This window comes from Stegodyphus dumicola, chromosome 3 (genome assembly GCF_044657685.1).
Source record: "Stegodyphus dumicola isolate Sdum_Otavi_A_Nest chromosome 3, ASM4465768v1".
Taxonomy (NCBI): Eukaryota; Metazoa; Arthropoda; class Arachnida; order Araneae; family Eresidae; genus Stegodyphus; species Stegodyphus dumicola.
In genome coordinates this window covers 12,996,080-13,020,531 of record NC_140770.1, presented here as the reverse complement: position 1 = coordinate 13,020,531, position 24,452 = coordinate 12,996,080, and the positions used below count along the sequence as shown (strand labels likewise).

The following is a 24,452-nucleotide window of genomic DNA, read 5'->3' as shown; positions in this document are numbered from 1 at the left end:
CTTTACAAATCACGATCTTTACAAGAATGAACTAAATTTTCATTTACCATATTTCCCTGCATAATTTTACCTCTAGCTTATTAGTGGTAGCTTCTGAAATTTTAAAAATATTCACATAATTTTACTCTTCCTCTACTACACAACTTTACCTTTCCTCTACATAGTTTTTACTTCCGAGGGCTAGTTCATAGGTAACTTATATTTCCCTGATTACTTCTGTTCAGCAAATTCAATTTGTATTTGCATTTTTGTATCATATTTTCATCGACTTGATTTTCCTTGTATTTATTATTTAAAATATATTTTGTGCAGATTTGTGGTAAAATTATGCAGATTTCCATGGCAAGTGTTCTCGCCTTACTTCGGTTACTTATGTTCCAGCTCACTATAGACTTGAGGATACTTACGTGTTATCGCAGCCACCTTATACAGTTGGGCGAATTTTATGAGAGAAAAAGAATTACTTTTATCGTAAAAAATTATATATTACATACATAATTATTATGTTCACGTTCTACATTTCAACTACATATTTCTTCCAAAAAGCAATCAGTAAACAAGCAGGATTTTTTTTTTCTTGTAGTGGAATTTCATAGCAACTACTTTGACAAAGATATCGAAGCATTGTTCCTTTAGCAATTTTGTAACAAAATACAGTCAAAAGTCTTTAATCCGGACTCGTCGGGATTTCGGCATTTCCGGATTATAGATCATCAATTTAAATCTGGTAAGATGGCATGCAGAAATTATAAAATTAAAAATACGAAACCGTAATTTATGAAATAAAGAGCAATTATGATCTAAAGGGTATCAAAATTTACAAAAAAAAAGCTTAATTTGTTTACTTTATTAAACATTTCTTTCAATGCGCACATGCGTAAAGCGTACATTATGCATAGTCGAAATTAGAAAATTGCAACCTGAAAACTATTTGATTTGTATTCGTGATATTTATAATGATGAGGAATTTGATTTAAATCATATCAAAGACGGAGTACATCGAGATAAAATACTACATTTAGTAAGGAATTAAAAGCCGAATAAAATAAAAACATCTGCCCTGAAAATAAGAATAGTGCTGACAGATCAACTTCCAGTTCATTGCGCGCAGAGACTGCCCCTCCCCCCCGCACAGATAAACAGATTTCGGAATGGTTAGAGAAACAAAGGATATGCCTTTGCTGGACATTATTTTCCTATCGTACAGGTCTTTGTGGGGGATCGGAAACACTGCTATACTTGTTCATAATGCACTCTCTCTATATTTTTTCAATCATGGTTTTAACATTTCCTCAACATACTGAAAAAAGATACCTATAAAAAAGATAATCTACTAAGAACACCTACCAAGGTGTAAACACCTTCTGAAAAAGATACCTTTCATAAACACAAAATGCGTAGTTACAACTTTTCTATGCCTGACCATTTCTACGTTATAAATTTACTTCAATATCAGAGCACAGTTTTTTCCCAGTTCTTTTTTTTTTTTTAATATCTTTTACTCACTTTCAAAGAGAGATGTTGATTTGTGAGAATCATTTGATTATTTATTGAATATTATTTTGTTTGTAACCTTATCAATAACTTTTCAAATAAAGCTTTATGAAACGCATGCCTCATTTTTTTCCTTATATGGTGTATGTTTTAAGCCTTTACCTTATTCTTTGTACCTTTACTAGCTCGGAAATTAAAATAGTTTCGTATATAATCTTAAGAGATTAGTTTCGTGTATAATCTTAAGAGATTATTATTATATTATTATTAAGATCTTAATCTTATTATTAAGATTATTAAGATCTTAAGAGATTATCTAAGAGATCCTTAGTATAAATTAGGTACCATAATTAAAGGATATAAACATGTACAGATGAACCAATTTGGCCAGAATCTGGCTCCTGGTTGCTTGAGGCTGTTAAGTGCTGTGTGTGGGTGGTTAGGGAACCTACTACGGGTGCTGTGAGCGGTTAGGGGAGCCTACTACGGTACCGAAGGTGCCCGAGTTCGATTTCCAAAGAAGACATGGATGTTTGTAAGTGTACACTGTCAGTGCGGCATGGCCGCACTCTAAATATGCGGTGAGTTGAAAGTCCTCTCGTGTGGATTGGCGGAAACAGAGGGGGGTGGGAGACCACTGCATCCCCCTGGGATGCGTAATGGCAGACCGCACATTGAGTTGAACAATGTTAAACGAATGTCGCATACTGCGCATGCCCAGAAAAAAATTTAGCATACTTACTACGTTGGCACGATTTGAAAAGAAGATAAATACAGTATATGGTAGATGTACCGCCATCTGATTATAAACAAATCTGGCGTTTAAATCTTCCTAGAGTGTAATCTAAATGTATTATGTTTTACTGTGTAAAATACGATTTTTTTGCTGTACTGCTCCAACAACTGGAAACCTGAATGATACGATCAAGTATAAATTCGATTGAAGAGTGCAAAAAATGGGTAAAGGAAGTCAGCGTAAATACACATACCCCAGTGGATAGCGCAAAGGCTTAAAAACAAATGCTATTGCAAGATTGCTTTCAGGTATGTATATATTTTCCCATTTCAGTAAATTTGATATGTTATATATAAGTGCAAGTATGTTTATGTATTATGTCACAATATCATCTTTCTTAACACACATACAGTTCATTAACTATTTTTTAATCTTTCCTAAATTTCTATATAATGTAACATTAAGAAAAAAGTTTTAAGGAATGATTTGTTTCCTTACTGTTCTAATTCTATCGAAAAGAAACATCATTTTCAAGACATTTCAAAAAGAAAATTGTTAGTATTTACAGCATAATTTTATCACAGCTAAAACTGATGCAAGGTACTTGGGTCTTTTATCTCAAAATATGCTGAAATGTTTTGGTTGAAGTTAATATGATATAAAATAATATAATGAACTCGCAATGTAATGAATTGTGGTATAACTGTAAAGAATTGGTAAAAATAAAATATGATTGGTTTAAATGTACTTAACTCGTTATATTATCAAATATCTATTCAATAGAAAAACCTGATGAAATACTGGGTAGAGTAGACTTTAAGGTATCCCTTGTATTATGGCGAAATTGTTGTTTGATTTATCGCCAAGTTGTTGTTTCATTTATGGTATCCTGCATAGTTGAATGTTATAGAAACCCTATTGTGATGTAATCAGGTGCATGATTCTGGGAAATTTTGAATCATGGGATGTTTTGTAAGTGTTTTTGTGGTGTGTGTTGGTTTGATTCTTTAGACGGTAGAATGGCCGAATGTAGTAAGATTAATTTAAAGTTTCTGTATGATTTGGAGTGAAAGGGGAAAAGAGCTTTAATTGACTGGTGTGTAAATGAAGGTTTACTTAGTAGCCATTATAAGTGTCCTGTATGTAGGAAGGATATGCGTCTAGTCGAGCGTAAAAACCGTTTAGATGGATTGGAATGGGTTTGTAGGAAGAAAGGTTCAGATGGTCACTATGCGAAGCGTTCGATCAGAAAGAGTACCTGGTTTGAAAAAAGTCATTTGAGTATGACTGATATTTTGATTTTTACGAGGCTCTGGGTGTACGAAGCGAACTCGAAAATCACGGTAAGTGAATATTTGCTTTTGGTAGTGCTTAAATGTATAACGTGTTTTTCCTTTTTTATGTTATTTTATTGTTTGGTTTAAAATGTATTTTATTGAGATTATGTATTTTTTGCTCGCCTATACTGTAGAATTTGGTGTTCCTTTGACTTTTTAAGTGAAAATACATCAATGTGTACATGGACAAAGTAAAGGGAGTGCGCAATGCAAGTTTGTGCAATTCGGGGATTTTTTTTAAGTGAAAATAGGTCGATGTGTAAATGGATAAAGTCAAAGGAGTACGCAATGCCATTTTTGTGCGATTCGGGGATTTTTTTAAGTGAAAATAAATCGATGTGTACATGGATACCGAGTTTGTGCAATTATTTGTCTTCTTGTTTTGGCTTTGTGTAGCGGCAATTTTTGGCGCAAAAATCCCCACTTCGCAAGCCAAAACAACGAGTCAAAGAATTGCACAAAATTGGTATCCATGTACCGCCAAAAATCGACAAGTTTCGCTAAGGGGTACCCTAAACTATACTTTTACCAAAATAACCAGTAACTAAGAAAAATTTCTCACTGTGATGAATACGCAAATACAGGTAATACCTTTTTCGGTTGGTACTCTGTGGATCAATAGTTATCATGATCCAGCATATTTCATATCTGCTGCCACAAGTTTGTAGATCTTCCAACAGAAGTGGAATTGTTAGCAGCACTCAAAGTTTTAAAATATGTTTTATAATTATAGCAAAAAATCAGAAATACTAAATTTTCATCTAATGCAATTGGACGAGTATTAAAACTATGTGGCACTTCAGCTTGGATTATCTTAGTAATGTAAAAAAAAATCTTTTGCGAGTTTAATCTCAAATGCTGTCTTGAAGCCAGAATTAGGCTTCTGATTAGGTTTCAATCAAAACAAAAGATTTAAAAAAAAGAAAATGTACTTTTGTGCAATATACACAGATTCTGGCAGAATTATGAAATGAGAGGACTATCTCGCTTGAACTCTTTACTTTAAAACAGAAGGTATATTTAAATTTATAATAAATTGATGATTTGAGAATTCGTTAGAACACACAGACCTAGTGACTGTATATTTCTGCAAATCAAATTCTGTATACATGTAGTGGTGAGCTACATGAAGCTTACATGAGCCTTTTCTTAACTCTGTGTCTAATCTGCAAGCCTCTCAATCTTTCTATATGGAGCTAGGAAATACTACTTCTTAATATATACCCTACCTGCAGAATTAATGGTTTAAATTCACGTGGATTTTCAAAACACTATTTAAAAATCATTTAATTGCATCTTGTTCTGATGAAGCCAGACAAAGAAAACCATTGGCTGTAATCCAGTTTTGATAAAATCCTAGTATACGGTGCAGCCTTGGCGCAATTTTGAAAATTATCACCAACACCAAAATTGACCCAAAGAACGTCTATGTATATGTTATGGTGAAACACGGAAATTTGGAGAATGTCGACTTTCACCGGTGAATGTCAACATTCCCATAGTCACTTGGTGTATGTCCAAAATATTTTCCAAATACAGTCAAAAGTCGTTAATCCAGACTCGGGACTTCGCTGACTCCGGATTATTGTTTTTTCCGGATTATAGATCATCAGTTTAAATCTGGTAAGATGGCATGCAGGAATTATAAAATTAAAAATATGAAACCGTAATTTATGAAATAAAGAACAATTATAATCTAAAGGTTATCAAAATTTACAAAAAGAAAAAGCTTAATATTTATTTGTTTACTTTATTAAACATTTCTTTCAATGTAAGTTGTTTAAGTTGCTTCGTTTCATGTGATAATACATTCTCTTTAATTCTATTAAACAGACATAATTTCTTGTTTAGTTACAAAGTTCCGCTGTTCAAGTCCTATATTTGCTGTGTCAAGAATACCGACTAATTTGTCAATCAAAATTTTTTTCATTTTCAAAAACCTCTGTATCACTTTCTTCACTATCGGAAGCGAATTATAATGACGAGGAACTTGATTTAAATCATATCAAAGACTGAGTACATCGAGATGAAATACTACATTTAATAAGGAATTATAAGCCAAATAAAATAAAAACATCTGCCCTGAAGATAAGGATAGTGCTGACAGATCAACTTCCAATTCATTGCGTGCCGCTTCGTTTCCCTCCCCCCGCAGAGCAGCGTGAAATTGATAAACATATTTCGGAATAATTAGATAATCAAAGGATATGCCTTTACCCATTTTTTGCAGCAATTCCACTTTCTGTTTAATGGACTTCGAAACATACTTTCGCTTTGTAGATCCTTTACATATTAGTAAATATATATCGGAAATTCTATTTGATATAATCGAAAGTTCGAGCTTACTTTTATAAAATTGCTCTAACAGTCTGCAAAAAATAATAAGCCGTATCCAATTCGAAAATTAAGGAACAACGCAATCTACAATATTAACTGAATTAGATAATTTTAGCTTAGCTTATACCGTCTGTTATACATCAAACGGGCACGCGTAAACGTATTATGTGCATGCGCACACGCATATTCGCAGCCGTAAAGGTCTTACGCGCATGCAAAAATGTCTATGCGAATGCCTGAATGCGACGCATGCGCAGAAAGTTTGTAGCTTTGAGGTCCGGATTATAGATCATTCTGGATTATGGGTGCCCGAATTAATGACTTTTGACTGTACTCTTATTTCTGACTCACACAGGTGAATGTCAATATTCACCATGTACTAATGGTAAATGTTGAACACATAAGAATATTATATTTCCTTCTCTGTAATTCATTCACGAAAAAATGCACTTGAGTCTCAGAATAAGAACTTAAGAACTTAAAATACACAGTACATTCAAAATGAGAAAGGAAAATAACAGATGTTATAAACTTACCAAATTATGTGATTCAAATCTTATTTATTGCAACAACATAAACTATTATGATACTTTGAACTGCACAAGAGGCCCTTGCTTTTACAATTGCATTTATTTGTGGAACACTTCCTTTTGGAATGGTAGCGTGTACATATACTCCTCTCTTTTCGACCTACACTAGAGCATATCTGTGATTGTCGACATACACCGGTGAGGGTCCGAATGTACAAGAATGTAAAGAAATATTCGATCTTTCACCGACGTATTTGGTGAATGTTGACATTATCCGGTGAAAGTCGACATTCTCCAATTTTGGTCTTTCACGGTAACATATACTATATACTATACACTATATACTATCACCATATACATAGTATATACTATGTATAACTATATATATTCTTTGAATGACCCGTTTACTACTCATCGTATATGTCCCGTTTTTACTGCTCATCATAAAGTCGCCAAAAGTAGCCACATCCCGTGTGCACCGGATACTAGGATTAAACCCCAGTTTTTCCTAATATTGTAATTCTACTCTGCATAGCTTACTGCTTACTCTTAGCATTACAAGATTCAGTTTAAAATATAACACGAGTCCTTCTGAAATATTTCGTGAATCTATCTTCTGAAATATTCGGGAATTCTAATTCTTTTTATAAATTATTTGATATAGTTTATACACTTACTATATGCATAATATTGACTAAAGATAAGCAATATGCAACAACTGCAAATACAACAAAATTAGTCCTCCAGTAAAAACATATTTGCATTTAAAACAGTTACACTATTTTGACATTAAACATATGGATCCATACCATTAATATAAACGTTTAGAAAAGTTAACATAAATTTAATTAATAGAATGCATGAAACAAAATGTGTCAGAAACCATGGGGAAAAATTACAAATCAAAAGAAAGGATAATTTTCTTCCTGATAAAAAATCAATATGTATTAAACAAATGACAAAATATAACTTTGAAAAAGCTACGAACTTTAGAAACTTAAGAAATAGTATAAGTACTTTTTTCTTTTGTAAAGTAATGATTTAAAATTCCTAAAAAATTTTTTTAAAAATAAATTTACCTTCCAAGAAGTTAAACACCGGCTTGAAATAGATTCCTACGTGGCGTATTTATAGTAAAACTAATGCAGCATAATATATAGTACAACAAACATTATATAGTCAAAATCCAAATGATTTTTTTAACCAGAATGCATCAGTTAATTACTGTCAGAAAATAAACACCGGTTACTCACAAACTACAACGTGGCGGTCTTTAAACTGACGTCTACTCCGTCAACATTGTAAAATTAAAAGTAAAATTTTCGGGTTGCCAACATAGTATAGCATAATTCTTCATAGAAAAATAACACTAATAAATATTTCAAAATGATTTGAAAATACAAATTAAAAAATATCTTTTATTTAATTAAGACACAATAACACGCCGAATAAATACTAATTCAGAAGTCAAACAACAAAAATCAGCGTTATACCTACAAAATTTTCACGGGACTAGTTTCGATGGTTTTACCGAACCATCATCTTCAGCTGCAAAACCGCAAATGAACAAGATAGGAAATAATGATTAGATAACATAAGAAAGCCTGGACAAGAATAAGCAAGTGGCGCCATCTGTTGGCGAAACCAGAACTAAAAAATAATTTCTCTAAAAGCCGAAGGCAAATTTGGATTGGATAGGATCGTTAACTAGAACAGAAAGATTTTTATGAATGTGAAATGCCTCTAGAAAATCCAGTTCTCCAATGGAAGATGTTTTTTGAATAATTTTGGCAGCAGAAAAATTGAAAGTGTGATTTTCGGACCAACAATGTTGAGCAACAGAAGACATCTGTGTTTCCTTTTTTCTAACATATGCCTCATGTTCTTTGACGCGAAATTTTAAGCCTCTCTTAGTTTGGCCAACGTAAATTAAACCACACTGGCAAGGAATCCTATAAATACCCCAGGAATTCATATCCGGAATGGGGTCCTTGAGTATAGAAGTTGGAATTTTATTGATGGGAGAAAAAACAACCCGAAAGTTAAATTTCTGCAAAATATGTGCAACTTTATAGCTAATTGATGGAAAGAAGGGAATGACAACAGAATTTTTATAATCTCCTAAAATAAGAGTGTGGCTTTTAGTGTGTTGAGATGAGAAATTTTTAACTGCTTGATTAATAATGTTGGGTGAAAAGCCCCTGTCAATAGCTATTGCTTTTAAATAATTTAGTTCTTCATCAAGGGCTAGTTTGGAGGAGCAAACTTGAAGAGCACGGAAAACATAGGAATAAAATGAAGCTAACTTTTGTTTAGTCGGATGACATGATTTAAAGTGTGGTGGAAGGCAAACCGATGAAGGTTTACGGTAAACTGTAGTACTGAAGTTGGATGTGTTACGTGTGACCAGAATGTCGAGAAACGGAAGAGATTTGCAAGTCTCAAGTTCAAAAGTGAACTGAATAGCAGGATCAATAGAATTCATTGTTGAAAGAACTTTATTTAAATCATCTTTATTACCTTCAAACAGGGTAAAAGTATCGTCTACGTAGCGGAACCATGCCGGGAAGTTTAAAGTTTCAAACAATTTTGATTCATAATAATGCATGTAGATATCAGCCAGGATGGGAGTGAGGGGACTTCCCATGGCTAATCCCTCAGTTTGCTTGTAATATTTATTTTGGAAAACAAAATGTGTTTGTTTCAAACAGAGTTGAGTGAGAGAAATTAGCTCATCAATTTCGATGCAAGAGAAATGAAATTCGCGAAGTCTGGTTTCTAGACATCTTAATGGAACACCCAGTGCAGGGTGCATTTAGATGTCTAGACAGATTGACAGGGGCTTTTCACCCAACATTATTAATCAAGCAGTTAAAAAATTCTCATCTCAACACACTAAAAGCCACACTCTTATTTTAGGAGATTATAAAAATTCTGTTGTCATTCCCTTCTTTCCATCAATTAGCTATAAAGTTGCACATATTTTGCAGAAATTTAACTTTCGGGTTGTTTTTTCTCCCATCAATAAAATTCCAACTTCTATACTCAAGGACCCCATTCCGGATATGAATTCCTGGGGTATTTATAGGATTCCTTGCCAGTGTGGTTTAATTTACATTGGCCAAACTAAGAGAGCCTTAAAATTTCGCGTCAAAGAACATGAGGCATATGTTAGAAAAAAGGAAACACAGAGGTCTTCTGTTGCTCAACATTGTTGGTCCGAAAATCACACTTTCAATTTTTCTGCTGCCAAAATCATTCAAAAAACATCTTCCATTGGAGAACTGGATTTTCTAGAGGCATTTCACATTCATAAAAATCTTTCTGTTCTAGTTAACGATCCTAATTCCAATCCAAATTTGCCTTCGGCTTTTAGAGAAATTGTGTTTTAGTTCTGGTTACACCAACAGATGGCGCCACTTGCTTATTCTTGTCCAGGCTTTCTTATCTTATCTAATCATTATTTCCTATCTTGTTCATTTGCGGTTTTGCAGCTGAAGATGATGGTTCGGTAAAACCATCGAAACTAGTCCTGTGAAAATTTTGTAGGTATAACGCTGATTTTTGTTGTTTGACTTCTGAATTAGTATCTTTTATTTAGTTTGCCATATATTTGCGTCTTCTTTATAAAAAATATTGAAATAAAGAACTGATAAATACTTTATTATGCTATACAGGTGTTGGAGATGGCTGCTGCAGAAAGGCGATTACGTAACGGCTGGGCGAAAGTCGACAGAAGGAGCGCCGCATTTGATTGGACTATTTTATTATTATTATTATTATTTCTTTAACTGTGAACTAAGCGGGAAAACGTTACATTACTTTAACAACTGCATACATGTACTGAGTGAAAAGGGAATTTCCTCGCTTAGTTCGCAGTTAAAGAAAAAATAATAATAATAAAAAAGTAGTCCAATCAAATTCGGCGCTCCTTCTGTCGACTTCCCCCAGCCGTTACGTAATCGTCTGTCTGCAGCAGCCGTCTTCAACATTCTTCCCCTCTTTGAGTAGACTTCAGGTTGTCTCAAAGACATTCAGTATCTGGTCGAACAGATCTAATCTCTGAGGCAACCTTGAATACACGTCCAAATCTTGACACTTTAGCGCCTTGCAGGATGTTACTAGAGTCATTTGAAGAGTCATTAGAATCTGAATGCTCATCACTACGAATAGAAGAAATAGGATTAGTAAAAGAGTTATCGTGTATGGGATCAGTGGGTGTGTTCGTTAACTGCACTTCCAATGGAAAGACTCGCTGAATGCGACGAAGCAGCGTACCAGCTTGAGTCTTCAGTTCTACAGTTCTCACCTTTCCATCTTTCCCAGGAATTAGTCGAATGACCTTAGCTAAAGGCCAATGCATCCGTTTTTTGATGTCATCTCCTATTAAGACAATTTCACCCAACCGTAGCTCTGACGATGGATCCTTCTTATTTTGGACCAGAAGGCCTAAATATTCTTTCCTAAATCTATGCCTTAAATCATTAAGCAGTTTTTGGCGATGTCTAGCCTTTTCGAAGACCTTTCGAATCGCAGAAATCAACATCGGGAACATCTAAGCTACGATTCTCGATAAGAAACATGGCTGGGGAAAGTGGGATTAAATCATCCGAATTTTTGGACAGATAGGTAAGAGGCCTAGAGTCAATTATTGACTCGCAGTCGCACAATACTGTGTACAATTCCTCGTTTGTAAGAACCGCGTTACTGAGTGTCCTTCTCAACAGTTCCTTTAGAGCTAACCTCTCCCACCAGCCTTAGAACTAACCTCTCCCACCAACCTCCCCACCAAGCGGCTGTGGGAAGATTAAACTTCCATATTATGTATTGTATAGCCGTTTGCCTCAAAATGTTTTCCCAATACATGTTACTAAGTTCTTTTTGCGCTCTTCTGAAATTAGTTCTGTTGTCGGAATAAATTATTCTCGGCCTCCCCCTTCTGGATACGAATCGTCTCAACGACAACAAGAATGCGTTGGTATACAATGAGGAAGTCAATTCCAAATGAACGGCTCTATATATTGCACATGTGAACGAAACAATCCAAACTTTTTCACCTTCCTTCACATACAAGGGTCCTGCCAAATCAACTCCTACCACCTCGAACACCGCTGCGTCATTGACAAGATCGCCTGAAAGAGACACCGGCTCGCAACCGGGAGACTTGGCCTTGTATCGATTGCATCTTACACAATTTTTTACGACTTTCCTGACAGCTCTTTTGCCCCTCACTATCCAAAATCGCTCCCTTAATATTCCGGGTAATATTTGGGTTCCAGCATGACAATCTTGTAAATGATAATATTTTATCAGACGCTGGGTGAAAATGCACCGGTCTGGTAAAATAATTGGGAAAATAAATTCAGGGTGGTCTGATCGCTCTGTAATGCGCGTTTTCACCCTTTTTATACCCTCTCTGTCTGAGATGACACTCATATTGAGAATAGAGTCGGTGGAGGGAAAATATTTATTTTGTACAATTTTTATAAGAGTTTTTTCGGCATATTCCATCTCATGAACGGTTAAATCTCCAGTCTCTCGAAATGCACGTTTACTTTTTGCGTTTTTCACAAACCGGGACTAATCCATGCGACTAATTTATTGGATTGAAAATTCGAAAACCTAATTGCATACCAAGGTATTTCCTCTTCAACTGAATTAAGGTTACGCAATCTGACCTTCCTTTTTTCTCGTTCTACCTCAGAGGTCTCGTAAGCCAAACAGTCTAGTGGCCAGTGTTTAAAGCATATCTGCCGGGTTTAAATCACCTGGAACATGGCGCCAACACTCAGAAGGAATCAGAGTGTTTATTTCTTTTACCCTGTTCGCAATGAAAACTGACCAATCACCACGGTTCTTAATCCACCAGAGTGCTACCATAGAGGTCTCGTAAGCCAAACAGTCTAGTGGCCAGTTTTTAATAGGTTCCAGGAGCCAGGACGGACCCTCCTACCAAAGAGAGTTGGAAAATGAACGAGGGGAACTGACTCTTGAAAGCATATTGCAGTTGTTAAGGTAATGTAAAGTTTTTCCGCTTGTGTGAGATATCCATATTAAAATCTTTATATTAATAATCCCTGCTGTGATTATTTAATTTGTAACCTGCACGTTGTAGCCCTGAGAATTGCAACAATAGGTTAGCCATATTTCAGAACAAAAAAAGGGAGGACACCGTAGGACTAGGGTTAATCGCGTACCATACAGTAATACTGTAAGTATGGTATTCCTATATCAGTATTCAACTATGAAAAAAATGAAATGTTTTATGATATAAACGAGCTGAGCCTACTCTTATTCATTCCTAACAGAACTCATATAAACATTTACACGCGCACAGAGAGGAAATATATTTCCCTACGATTTCACCATAAACATTTCTCTGATAAAGTTTCCTTATGAGGTTTATCCTTATTATTAGTCCAAAAGGGCTTTCTTCCTGAAGGATTACAGTTTTCGTTTTGCGATTTTACGTTGAATCACTATAAATGTCCGTTTCACTTATCAAACTGTTGCCACCCAATGTTAGAGTTCTGCTTTATATTTGAAGAAATTAAACAATGAAAAATCTGCATAAATGTATGTATATTTCTCGCATTGTGATAAAACAGCGGTACATAGAGCCATCGAATTTTGAATGACGTAATCCTCCTACAAATATGGGCATGTGGAAGACCAAATTTGAAATTTGTTTTATTATCGATTTCATATTTTATAAAACTTTAACCAATTTTTGATTAACAAAATCAAGGATTTCAAAGCGAGCAATGGCAACACTCTACGAAATTCTAAAGAAATTCTAAAGATAGGCTCATTTTAAAATTATTTTTCGACATTGAGCTATTGAACTGAATTTTATGCTTTAAGTGCAAAGAACACGATATTTAATAAATAAAGGTAACACATAAAACGTTGAAAAAACGCCCTTTGGACGTAATTTAAAATCAGAAACCTTTCAGAATTTTTTTTTGTTTTAGTATTATTTATTTTTTTAGAGTTTATTATTTATTTACCTGATACTAAAATGATGCAGTCAGAATCCCAAGTTTATAAAATACCCGAAGCTGAATTATAAAAGATCAAAATCGAAACCTTTCTCCATCACTTTTGTTTACTCTGGTTCGCCATATACTGTATATATGCATTGTATATATGCCATATACTGTATATACGTATATATACATATCTGACTGCTTAATACCCTGTTTTCCTGTTGACCAGAGAGAAAGGTTTGAGAATCTCGAACAGTTACTGTATTAATTTAAATACACTAAGTACATATGACAAGCATGGCCTGTACTACACATTTTTAATTTCTATGCAATCTCTGCGGATACAATATTCTGGTTTCCGGTGCCTTCTTAAACAGATGGTTCAAAATTGGAAAGAAAATTTCAGCTAAGATAGTGACTATTCGAAAATGCTAGAATTTCAACTATAAAATATTTTTCATTAATTATTGATACTTTTCAAGGCATACTTTTGAAGCTATAAGAAAGAGGAATCTTTTTTAATTAGCAGTTTCCTTCTGTAATAAACCCAGTTATTCTTTCGATGCTTATATTCTAGTCGGTACTTGATGATATAGTCGCATAGGAGCAAAATATTTGGGCGAGATTCTAAGCTGTCGCAATGCTTGCATGAAAGCACAGTACTGTTGACAGAGCTGGATTTACCATTAAGCAAACTAAGCACATGTTTAGGCATCGAAGAAAGGGAGCGCGCTACAGAAAGATCATTGGGAATTCAAGGAAAGGAGGTACTGCCACCAAAAATTTTAGTTACGGTTTTATCACAGAATGGTAGAGTTAAACCAAGACCGAGAGAGAATAAAAGGGAGAAAACAGGAGTAAATGTATGTAGGGTCACCAATGTCTTTTAGGCGCTTAGAGATAATAAAAGTCTTAATTCGGCCCTGACTGCTGGCGGCGAGCAACAGTGAGTAATACTGTTGGTGGTGTATTGCTAGGTACTGGTTAGGTACGTAAATATTTTTGATTAGACATTATAAAATCGATTCAAATCACAAGGCATAAGCCGGTGTTTAGAAGAGAAGACCTAAATCAGAGAGAATATTGAAAGTACCACAATCAATTATTTTCAGATCTGAAAATTAACGTATTCCCACAGTATTGACGGCGTGAAATTCTAATCATAGCACACGTAATATTGAAACTCAAATATTAGTCGAAAGTAAAGCAACTGTTGCAAGTGGGCCAGTTGCTACCAAAGGAAAAGTCCCAAAAGAGAAATCCAAGGAAGGAGTGACTGTGAAAAATAGAGTAGAGCCGAGACTATAAATTTAGATGTTATCTAAAATTCTGATTTAAAAAAACTGATAACCTTAATTCGTAGCCCTGAGTAAAATAACAGAAATTATCAGCTGTCAAGAATGCCCGAAAGTGTATAAGAAATTACTAAGCGAGCTTAATTGTAGAAAATTTTGACACCTTAACTCCCACGTGACCCACCGATGGATCACGATAGGTCATTTTTTGGTGGGGGGGGTGGCGTTCGGGATCGATCATTGGGTGACAGCAAGTTCACGTTTCGGGCGGCATGTACCTCTGCTGAGCCGCCCTGACAGTGTAGTGATTAGAGGAGGTAAACCGCTGAGTTGGCTACTGACCAAGGTATAGCTATATCCATGCAGAATTGGTTACCAACTCGGCGGAAGTCAACCACTAGCTACCAGGCCGCAGCCCTGGACAGCCCCGGCTGAGCAGACGACATTTATAAAATGCAAAAAAGAGATATACATATGCATACAAGGCACTTGAAGAGGAGTACAACAATGTACAAAGAAATATATACATGTGCATACAAGGCACTTGAAGAATTGAAGAAGAGTACAATCAAAATATATGTATATACATATAAATACAAACTAAGATATATAGTACACACTTACATACATAGATATTCCGAAACAAACAAAAGTATACATACTCATATTGATATATACACCCATACATATACGTTATCATGATAGTTAAAGTTTACAAGAAGCATGCCATTGAGGTACGCGTGATCCTTAGTATGAATTAGGTACCATAAATAAAAGATATAAACATGTACAGATACATTACAGCATTCAGATACAGTACGAACTTTATGTATGAGAATCTGTCACAGCATAAATACAAAATTACATACTGAACATACATATCACATATTCTGTTGCTGACTTATTGAACTAGCTTGTATAGACATTTATGGCTACTATCTTCCAGCGTCAGAAGAGTAATTGCTAGTACAGTAGTCAATTATTGTTTTCAGTTTCCGCTGGGCAACTCTGTTACTTTGTAGATTCTGGAACCAATTTGGCCAGAATTTGGCTCCTGGTTGCTTGAGGCTGTTAAGTGCTGTGTGTGGGCGTCGACTGCGATACCAAAGAGCCCAGGCTCGAATTCCAAAGAAGGCATGGTTGTAAGGTTGTAACAGTCATAGGAGGCAAACGTGGCCTACCTATTAAGTGCCTCCATAATAAAGTGACCATCGCTTCTGGCCTTACTAGTGGCTAAGCCAAAGTCGGCTGGTAGTCCGCCATTGGAACAAAAATGTACCCCTTCTGAGCCATCTTTTATGCAGATTTATATGGGAATATAAATTTCTTCAGCCTCAAAATCCCTTTGTTGAAACTGGTCACAAATTACAAGAGTATATAATTTCATAAATGTATTTCTTTATTACTCGTAAAAATGTACAAAGTTCTTAAATTTTGGAAATAATATTCATTTTGGTTTCTTACAAAATGACGTTCAAATGAATATGCGCTGCAATGTTTTGGAAAGCACAAAGTATTGTTCAAAAGTATATAAAATACCATGTTGTGTCCTATACGTAAGAATCTGCAGTTATTGTTTTTTTCAAACTTATCTTAATTAAAAATATACTTAGGTCACGCAGTAGTACTGTTCATGCAGTTTACCTGTAGGCATGTCGACAGTCAACGCGTTAAGATTACTTTTGTGTATATGAAAATGGAACAAACAAACTAAAAAATCATAAAAGACAAAAAAATATGAAAGGTTTCAGATTTTTAATTACGTCCAAAGGCGCGTTTTTTTAACCTCTTGTGTGTTACCTTTATTTATTAAATATAACGGTTTACGTACTCAAACTATAAAATTCAGTTCAACAGCAATATCGCAAATTAATTTTAAAATGAGCCTATCTTTAGAATTTCCGATACAGAGTCTCGCCATTTTCGCTTTGAAATCGTTTAGTTTTTTAATTAAAATTTCGTTGAAGTGTTACAAAATCTGAAATCGATAATAAAACAAATTTCAAATTAAAATGAGGGCTTCCGCATGACCATATTCTATGGAAGATTACGTTATTCCAATTTTGATGGCTCTAGGTACCGTTGTTTTACCATAGTTCGAGAAACATACATACATTTATGCAGATTCTTCATTATTTAATTTCTTTAAATATAAAACACGGCGATAATATACGATGGCAACGATTTGAAAAGTGATACAGCCTTTTAAAGTTTTCAACGCAAAATGCCAAAACGAAATTAATTGTCCTTTAAGGCAAATTGCCCCTTTGGACTAGTGTATCAAAAGAACTCTGTGTATCATATTGTATCGGTTTTTATTATCGATGATTTGTAGATGTTCATTAATCCAATGATTCTTTTAGAGCAGATTCACGTTTTTCATTATTTAGTTCTATTAAATTTTCAAACGCGGAATCCAATGAAAGGCTATCAAGATTAATCAAACTAAAAGAATAAAGGAAGAAATAATAAATTAAACACCGAATAATGAGTAATCAAAGTTAAAACTGAATATAAGTGTGAAAGGGGGGAATAAAAATGTTATACTGAATTAAGGGTAAAAAGATAAATAGTAATAATAAAAAAATCTGAAAGCTTCCAGATTTTACATTAAACCCAAGGGGACCTTTTTTTTAACGTTTCGTAGGTTACCTTTATTTATTAAATATCATGTTCTTCGCACTTAAACCATAAAATTAAATTTAATAGCAATATCGCAAAATAATTTTAAAATGAGCGTATCTTTAGAACTTCCGATGCAGTCTCGCGCGCTGAAGATAAAAATGTCTTTTTTTTTTTTTTTTTTTTTTTTTCCCGTACTGTGTTTTAATTGTTCGCTTTGAAATCGTTGAGTTTGTTAATGGAAAACTCGTGAAAGTGTTACAAAATATGAAATCGATAATAAAACAAATTCCGAATTTGAGCTTCCAGATGCCCGTATTCAGTGGAAGATTACGTTATTCAAAACTGGATGGCGAATAAAAATGTTTGGAATATCGCTGGAAAATCGCTAGAGATAAAAAAGTTTTTTTTCCCCCTACAGTGTTGCCATTACTTGCTTTGAAATCATTTAGTTTTTTAATCAAAAATTCTTTGAAGTGTTAGAAAACGTGAAATTGATAATAAAACAAATTCCAAATTTCTAATTTAGGTTTCCATATGCCTATATTCGCAGTAGGATTACGTCATTCAAAACTGGATGGCTCTAGGTACCGTTGTTTTATCACAATGCGAGAAACATACATACATTTATGCAGATTCTTCATTATTTGATTTTTTCAAATATAATACAGGGCGATAATATTGGGTGGCAGCAATCTGAAAAGTGAAGCGACATTTATAGTTAACCAACGCAAAATGCTAAAACGAAATTCTGGGCTAACGCCCTTTGGGCTAATAAATAAAATTTAGCATAAAAATTAAATAAAATAATAAAAGGAATAAAGAATGAGTAAAATAACGAACGATAATTAGTTTTGGTAGAAATGAAAAAAGAAGCAGGGAAAAAAGTAGTATTCAGGATTCAGAAAAAAAAAAAAAAAAGGAGTTTTTTTCTTTTCTTTTTTTTTCTTTTTTCTTTTTTTTTTTTTTTTGGTTTCAAGTTCACTTCGAAATTCGTTGAGCGAATCGTAATTTAAGTACGCAAATATCGTACTTCGTAGTAGGATTATACTTCGATATATGGCGTTTCATTTTAGCGACACAAACTTTCTCGAGTATATACTCTTTTCAGAGAAAACGGAGCACAGATTCAGTGGTTAATACCAACACAAGTTTTGGAAATTGCTGAAAGAAACTAATATTACAATTCAGAGATACAATAAATGTGACGGAAATAATTTCATTAGAAGTTGCAGCTGGAATTCTGCTTGACAAATAAACTTGTTGCTTATAAAAGATAAAGTTATTCACAATTCCCTAAAACATTTAAAAAATTCATAGCAAACAAATAGCGGAGGGTATATTAAATTTCATTATACTGAAAACCGAAACTCTTTCACTCTCTTTCTTTATTTCGAAGTAAATGAAGCATTGTAATTGCGAAAAATTTCGGATATCTTATTTTAACGGAAATATCAATGACCTTTCTCGAACATATTTGAAGGATGTTTTTGTGTGACATCTGAAAACATGGGCAGAACAAAGGATTCTTTTTTTCCAAAACAGATTGCAAAACGAATTTAAAATGGATTCAGAAGATATGTTTTCGTGGCATCTGTACGTACGTGCGTACGCCGGTATCTCGCATAACTCAAAAACAAATAGCAGTTGAACGTTGAAATTTTGTATATGCGACTGTTATAACATGTAGTTGTGCACCCCTTCTCGTTGTTTCTCGTCGGCCGTTCTAAAGTTATATAAATATATATATTTTTTTCTATTCTGTTACTCGTCTCAGTGAGATCAGAGTAAATTATGAGTTTTCTTGCTTTAAAAGTGATTGAATGATGTTTTTGTTATTTCCGATTAAGGTTTTTAAGCCTGTGGTTAATCTGCACGCAATAGTTGTAGAATTATCGACAATTTAAAAGTTTAAGTGGTGTTAGACCTAACGAGGCTGCAATTTCTTTACATTTGAAGCTCTTCGAATTAAGGCAGTTGGTGCACCAATTTCAGTATCTTTTTGCCCTGCGCGACTGAAAATTAATTTTCAGTTTTCTGTACCGAAAATGTTGTCTTCGCGCTCGCTGGTCGAATAGCTTGATTTTGGGTAGAAACTCTAATATTAATTACAAAAATTGTTTTTTTTTTTTTAACTGTATTTGGTGTTTTAGGTTTTTATATTTACAGTTTTTACAGTATATATTTTACAGTTTTTAATGAAGATTGAGTTTTAAGTATTTTTGACCCGCCGGGAAGTGAGAACTGAATTAATTAAATGAGAAACATATCTCTAATGAAATTCGATGAAATAAGTTTAAATCAAGTGCAGCAAAGAAAGGTGTATAATTTAATAGGACGTACAAATAAGTCATGTGGGGTCCACATTGGACTGTTTTTTTTTTTTTTTTTTTTTTTTTTTTTTCATATTTTCCCAAAATTCAATATTTACCACTTTGCTGATGCCAGAGATGTCTGCATATCACTGGGAGGATTTACATTAAAATCTCTGGTAACCGGCATCCAGTTATCTAGCAGTATCAAACTAATGGTAGACGGGAAACGAAAGTTAGTATAAACCGTTCAGGAATATGCCGAATCATTTATAAGATACAGAAATGTCCTCCATTCGGCAATTATAATATACACTGGTTAAATTAAGGAAAAATCACAAAAATAGCGATAACTCCTAAAAAATAAGCCAAACCGTGTAAAATTTGAATATGTTGCCAAGTAAGAGTAGCTGAGTAAAACTGCAATATGCAAATTAGTTGCGCTGCTTTCAGAATACGTCAACTGCGAGGAGAGAAAAAGTCCATGTTTGAGAGCAAGCCCACATATTTCACTGTGACAGTGACATCAGAAATCTGAGATAGCCAATTCGTAACAATGACCTCCAAGCATCATTTGCCTGCAGAACTACGATGGAGAGCCATTGGGAGATTAGAGGCAGGATAAAGTCAAACATAAGTGGCCAGATGGCTAAATGTGAGTCCTTCTGTGGTTCATAGACTTTGGAGGCGATTTCAAACCACAGATTCGGTTTCTAGGAGGTTCAGCCAAGGACGGCGAACTGCTACGACAAGCGCCGATGACCGATATTTGACATTATGTGCACGCAGGAATAGAACCGCTTCTCCGACTCTTCTTAGATTCTCCCTTGCTGCAGCCACCGGAAGGTTGGTGTCAACGTCAACTGTACGTAGAAGGCTTCACGAAGGTGGTCTGTATGCGAGACGACCAGCCATTTGTGTGCCGCTCACGTCACGCCATAGGAGGGACCGTTTGCAGTAGGCACGACAACATGTCCACTGAACGCTTGGATCAGTGGAGGGCTGTTCTCTTTACGGATGAGTCCAGGCTTAGTCTAGAAAGCGATAGTAGGCGTTATTTGATATGGAAGGAACCTGGAACCCGTTATCATCCGTCAAACATCCGTTAAAGAGATGCATGCGAAAAAGGCAGTGTCTGTGTTTGGGGTGGCATCTTTTTGAGTGGACGCACAGACCTCTATGTCTTTCCAACGCCAGGATTCGAACTCAGGTTGAACTGAGTGTTCAAAAACTTTACCGCTGTGCCATTGCTAGACATAGTACTCAAGAAAGATTGGAGATATATACAAAACCCTCGGGTCCTATTTCTTAATATGTTTTTGATCAAGATTGAAGGAACGTTTTGCTTATTAACTCTCGTACTTTTTTGTTTATAATAATAATAATAACCAGTAATTGAAATCTAACATAGTATGGGTGTTATTAACTCAAAAGCTGAAAATAAAATCTGGATATCTTTTCCCTTTAATTAAAAGGAACTTTTCATTAGACATTAAGAAAAAATTCGGCAGGAATATCAGAAATTTGGAATTAAATTCTTAATGCACATTTCTAATGCTTATTATTTATCCAGTTTTGTCGCATATATTCGCATAGTAATGAAGTGCTTGAAACAGAATTCTATCCTTGTGGGGGAAAAAAACTATTATTGAGAAGAATTCTAGAAAGCTATTTAATTCAGCAAATATAAAAATTCCTCTGCTGCAATAAGATAATACGAACAATTGGAGTTTTTTCTCTACTGAATTCTTGGATCTAACGGGAAAATCCTTTCTTTCATCGCTTTTAAGCGAATCTGAAAATTTATCAGGCGCTAAAACATGAGAACTATTTATGAAAAACAAATGATTTTTCTTCGAAGATTGTATTGGTATGAATTTAGACCATCACTTTTTAATTAAGGTAATGTTGCAGCAAACGTTCGTAAAGTTATTAGGTGAACATATAATAAATATAATGTATTTTGAATTATCCCTGTGCATTAATTAATCCCAATGAATAATAAATTCCATGAAGGCCCTAACATTTCTTTCTCACTTAAAGGCTTCATTGCACAGCTTGCAAAGCATCAGAGTACAGCTCCCGACTCTGCTTGGTCGTTCTCGGAACTCAAGGTACTCTCGAGACTCTCCACGCTAGAACTCGCGATGCACTCGATGACACACAGAGCACGGCTCCCGACTCCTTCGGTTCAGTCGTTCTCGGAGCTCAACCCGCTCTCTCGACGATGCACTAACCGCGATATTCTAAGAGCCTCTTTCGGTGCACTCGACGACCCACTCGGCACTCGCTGCACGGCTTCAACTCGATCGACTCCGCAGGGAATGACTCACTAGACGAGACACGAACTCGATACTAACTATCTCGCACTCTATGCGAAGCACACACTTACGTCTTCTTGACGAGGCACACTCACTATCAGCTCGCTAGGCGAGACACTCACTCTCTTACTGACTGCGGACCACCAGCAGGATTTATATAGCTTTCGGCTTGTGTTCGAGAACATTCTGGGCTAAACCGGTAAGAATTCGTTCCTGATGGTTCTCTAACCGTGTAAGGATCTTAAGTTTTACTAACGTTTATTTTATTTTAAATCTTTACTATCACTTCTTATTTTCTACTTCCGGCCAGAATTATAAGCGTGAAGGAGTTTATGCAAAGTTGTCTGGCGAACGCCAAGTATTTAAGTGTGGCCTTTTTGCCAAGCAGAAGAGAGGAAGCCGTGAGTTCGAAGCAGGCCGCTTACCTTAGAAGTTACGCAGTTGCTACTTTGCCTTCCAGGCCAGAGGTTTTAATCCTCTTGATAAATTAAACGTATTGTAGTGTTCACAGTCTCTGTGCTACATACGCTTCCTGTTATTATAAGGCCAATCTTATTCTAAAGTTAAATTAGAGTTTAGTTTTATTTTGATATCTTTTAAGTTAGACCCCGAGTGGAGGGTCATTGTATTCCGAAGTACGGAAGTCATTGTATATAAAGAAAAAAAATAAAGGGTTTTGTATACCCTTCGTCTGTATCCTGTCTACTTACTACAATTAGTGAACATAGCTTTAGTAAGCTCTCTGTTCTAGTCAGGTCATTGTATGTTTCCGAAGAAGGTTAGAAGAAACATTGAACCTGATAGTGGCGCCCGACGAAGAATAACAATGGCCGAGTTTCAAGAAGAACCTGTGCTGCCTGCAGAAACAGCTCAGAATCCAGAAATGCCAGCTGCCGCCCTGGAAGGATTTGGGTACATCGTCCAGACCATGCGCGCTTCGATGAAACCAGAAGCAACGTTTAATGGAAACTCACAGGTAACCAGTTTTTTGGAAAAATTGGATGACCACTTCATGCTCTACCCCGTGCACGAGTTTCAAAAAGTTACCTTAGCTACCAGCGCTTTGAGGGGCCAAGCGCTTAACTGGTTCAAATGTATCGGCAGAAGTCTCTTGGGTCAAGCAGGAAGTCCCACCTATACTTACGAAAATTTCAAGACTGCCCTACTAAAAGCCTTCCCTGTTGTAAGGGATCGTGCCAAATTAGAAACAGAACTTTTCAGTATATATCAACAAAGAATGGAACACCTCTCGAGCTTTATTTTAAGAAAAATTCACGTTTTCAAGCTCTTGTATGGAAACCGTCCGGATCCTGAAATAATTCAAGTGATTTTGCCGAGGTTACTACCCCAAGTGCAAGACTTTATTGAATTACGAAATCCGACTACACTGGAAAAGTTATTTGAGCTAGCAATCCAGTTTGAAAGTAGAAGAACGGCGGACGTCGAAAGAAGAGGCCAATATCAACAGCGAAACCAATTTGGTACGCCAAGACTACAGCAAACTCAAGCACATGGCTACGGAGAAAAAGCGAATCAGTGGGCAAGGAAACCCGAGCATTCAAAAACAGCCGGCGAACGTCGACAGTTCAATAGCAACCCAGGAAAAAAGTCTCAAGGCCAGTGGAGAAAGAAGGAAAGCACCGAAAGGAAAAATAATTTAAACTAAAACGGATTTCTGCTGACGAGAGGGTGCGGAAATCCGAAGGCCACGAAAACCCCTCTTCCTACAAGTTAAATACAGTAATGGTGAAAAATTTAACTCTTCCGAAGATTGAAGTCTTGGTAAATAATATCCCGGCCACCGCACTCCTGGATACCGGCGCGCAGTGTTCCTGTGTGGCAGAAGTCTTTTTTAGAAAGTATTTTCGCAAATACCGCATATATAATGCGGATAATACAACAGTATTAGCGGCGCAAGGAGAACAATGTAAGTGCGTAGGTAAAGTACCTTTGTACATCCGTATCAAGGACGAACAAGTAAAGGTGATGTTTTTTATAGTAAAGAATTTGCAAGCACACTTAATACTAGGAATAGACTTTCTTTCAGACGCACAAGCTACACTGGATTTTAATGAAGCGTCTCTTAAGCTGACGATGAAACCAGTGCGTGTAGAAAAGGTTGAACCGCCAAGGTTAAATCTTGACCACCTGCCTAATGACGAGCAAGATAGAATCCGACAAGTGGTAAGTGAATTTGCTTCCTTATTTAGTGATATTCCAGGATTTACCCAGGTTACTAACCATAGTATTGACACCGGAGATGCATTGCCGGTTCGTCAAAAACCATACCGGTATGATAAGAATAAGGAAAAAATTATAGAATGGCATATTACCGATATGCTACGTAAAAAGATCGTAACGCCTATCTCAAGTAGTTATGCTAGTCCGGTGGTTTTATGTAAGAAAAATAATGATTATCCTTTGGAGCATCCAAAAAGGTGGAGATTCGCTATTGATTACCGTAAATTAAATTCCATAA

At 35.4% G+C, this 24,452-nt stretch overlaps 1 protein-coding gene across 5 annotated transcripts in view; it reads right to left on the bottom strand.

Annotated features, from left to right (window-relative positions):
- The window catches only part of Sec31 (COPII coat complex component secretory 31), a 120,899-nt gene extending 113,152 nt beyond the window's left edge, over positions 1 to 7,747 (bottom strand). For 4 of the 5 annotated variants that reach the window (XM_085812577.1, XM_085812579.1, XM_085812580.1 and 1 more), the window contains exon 1: positions 7,514 to 7,737. The gene's annotated coding sequence lies outside the window, so the exon portion shown is untranslated. Of the gene's footprint in view, positions 1 to 7,513 lie in introns of all 5 variants that reach the window. The other variant, XM_085812578.1, reaches the window with a different exon arrangement.
- Between the last annotated feature and the right edge of the window lie 16,705 nt (positions 7,748 to 24,452).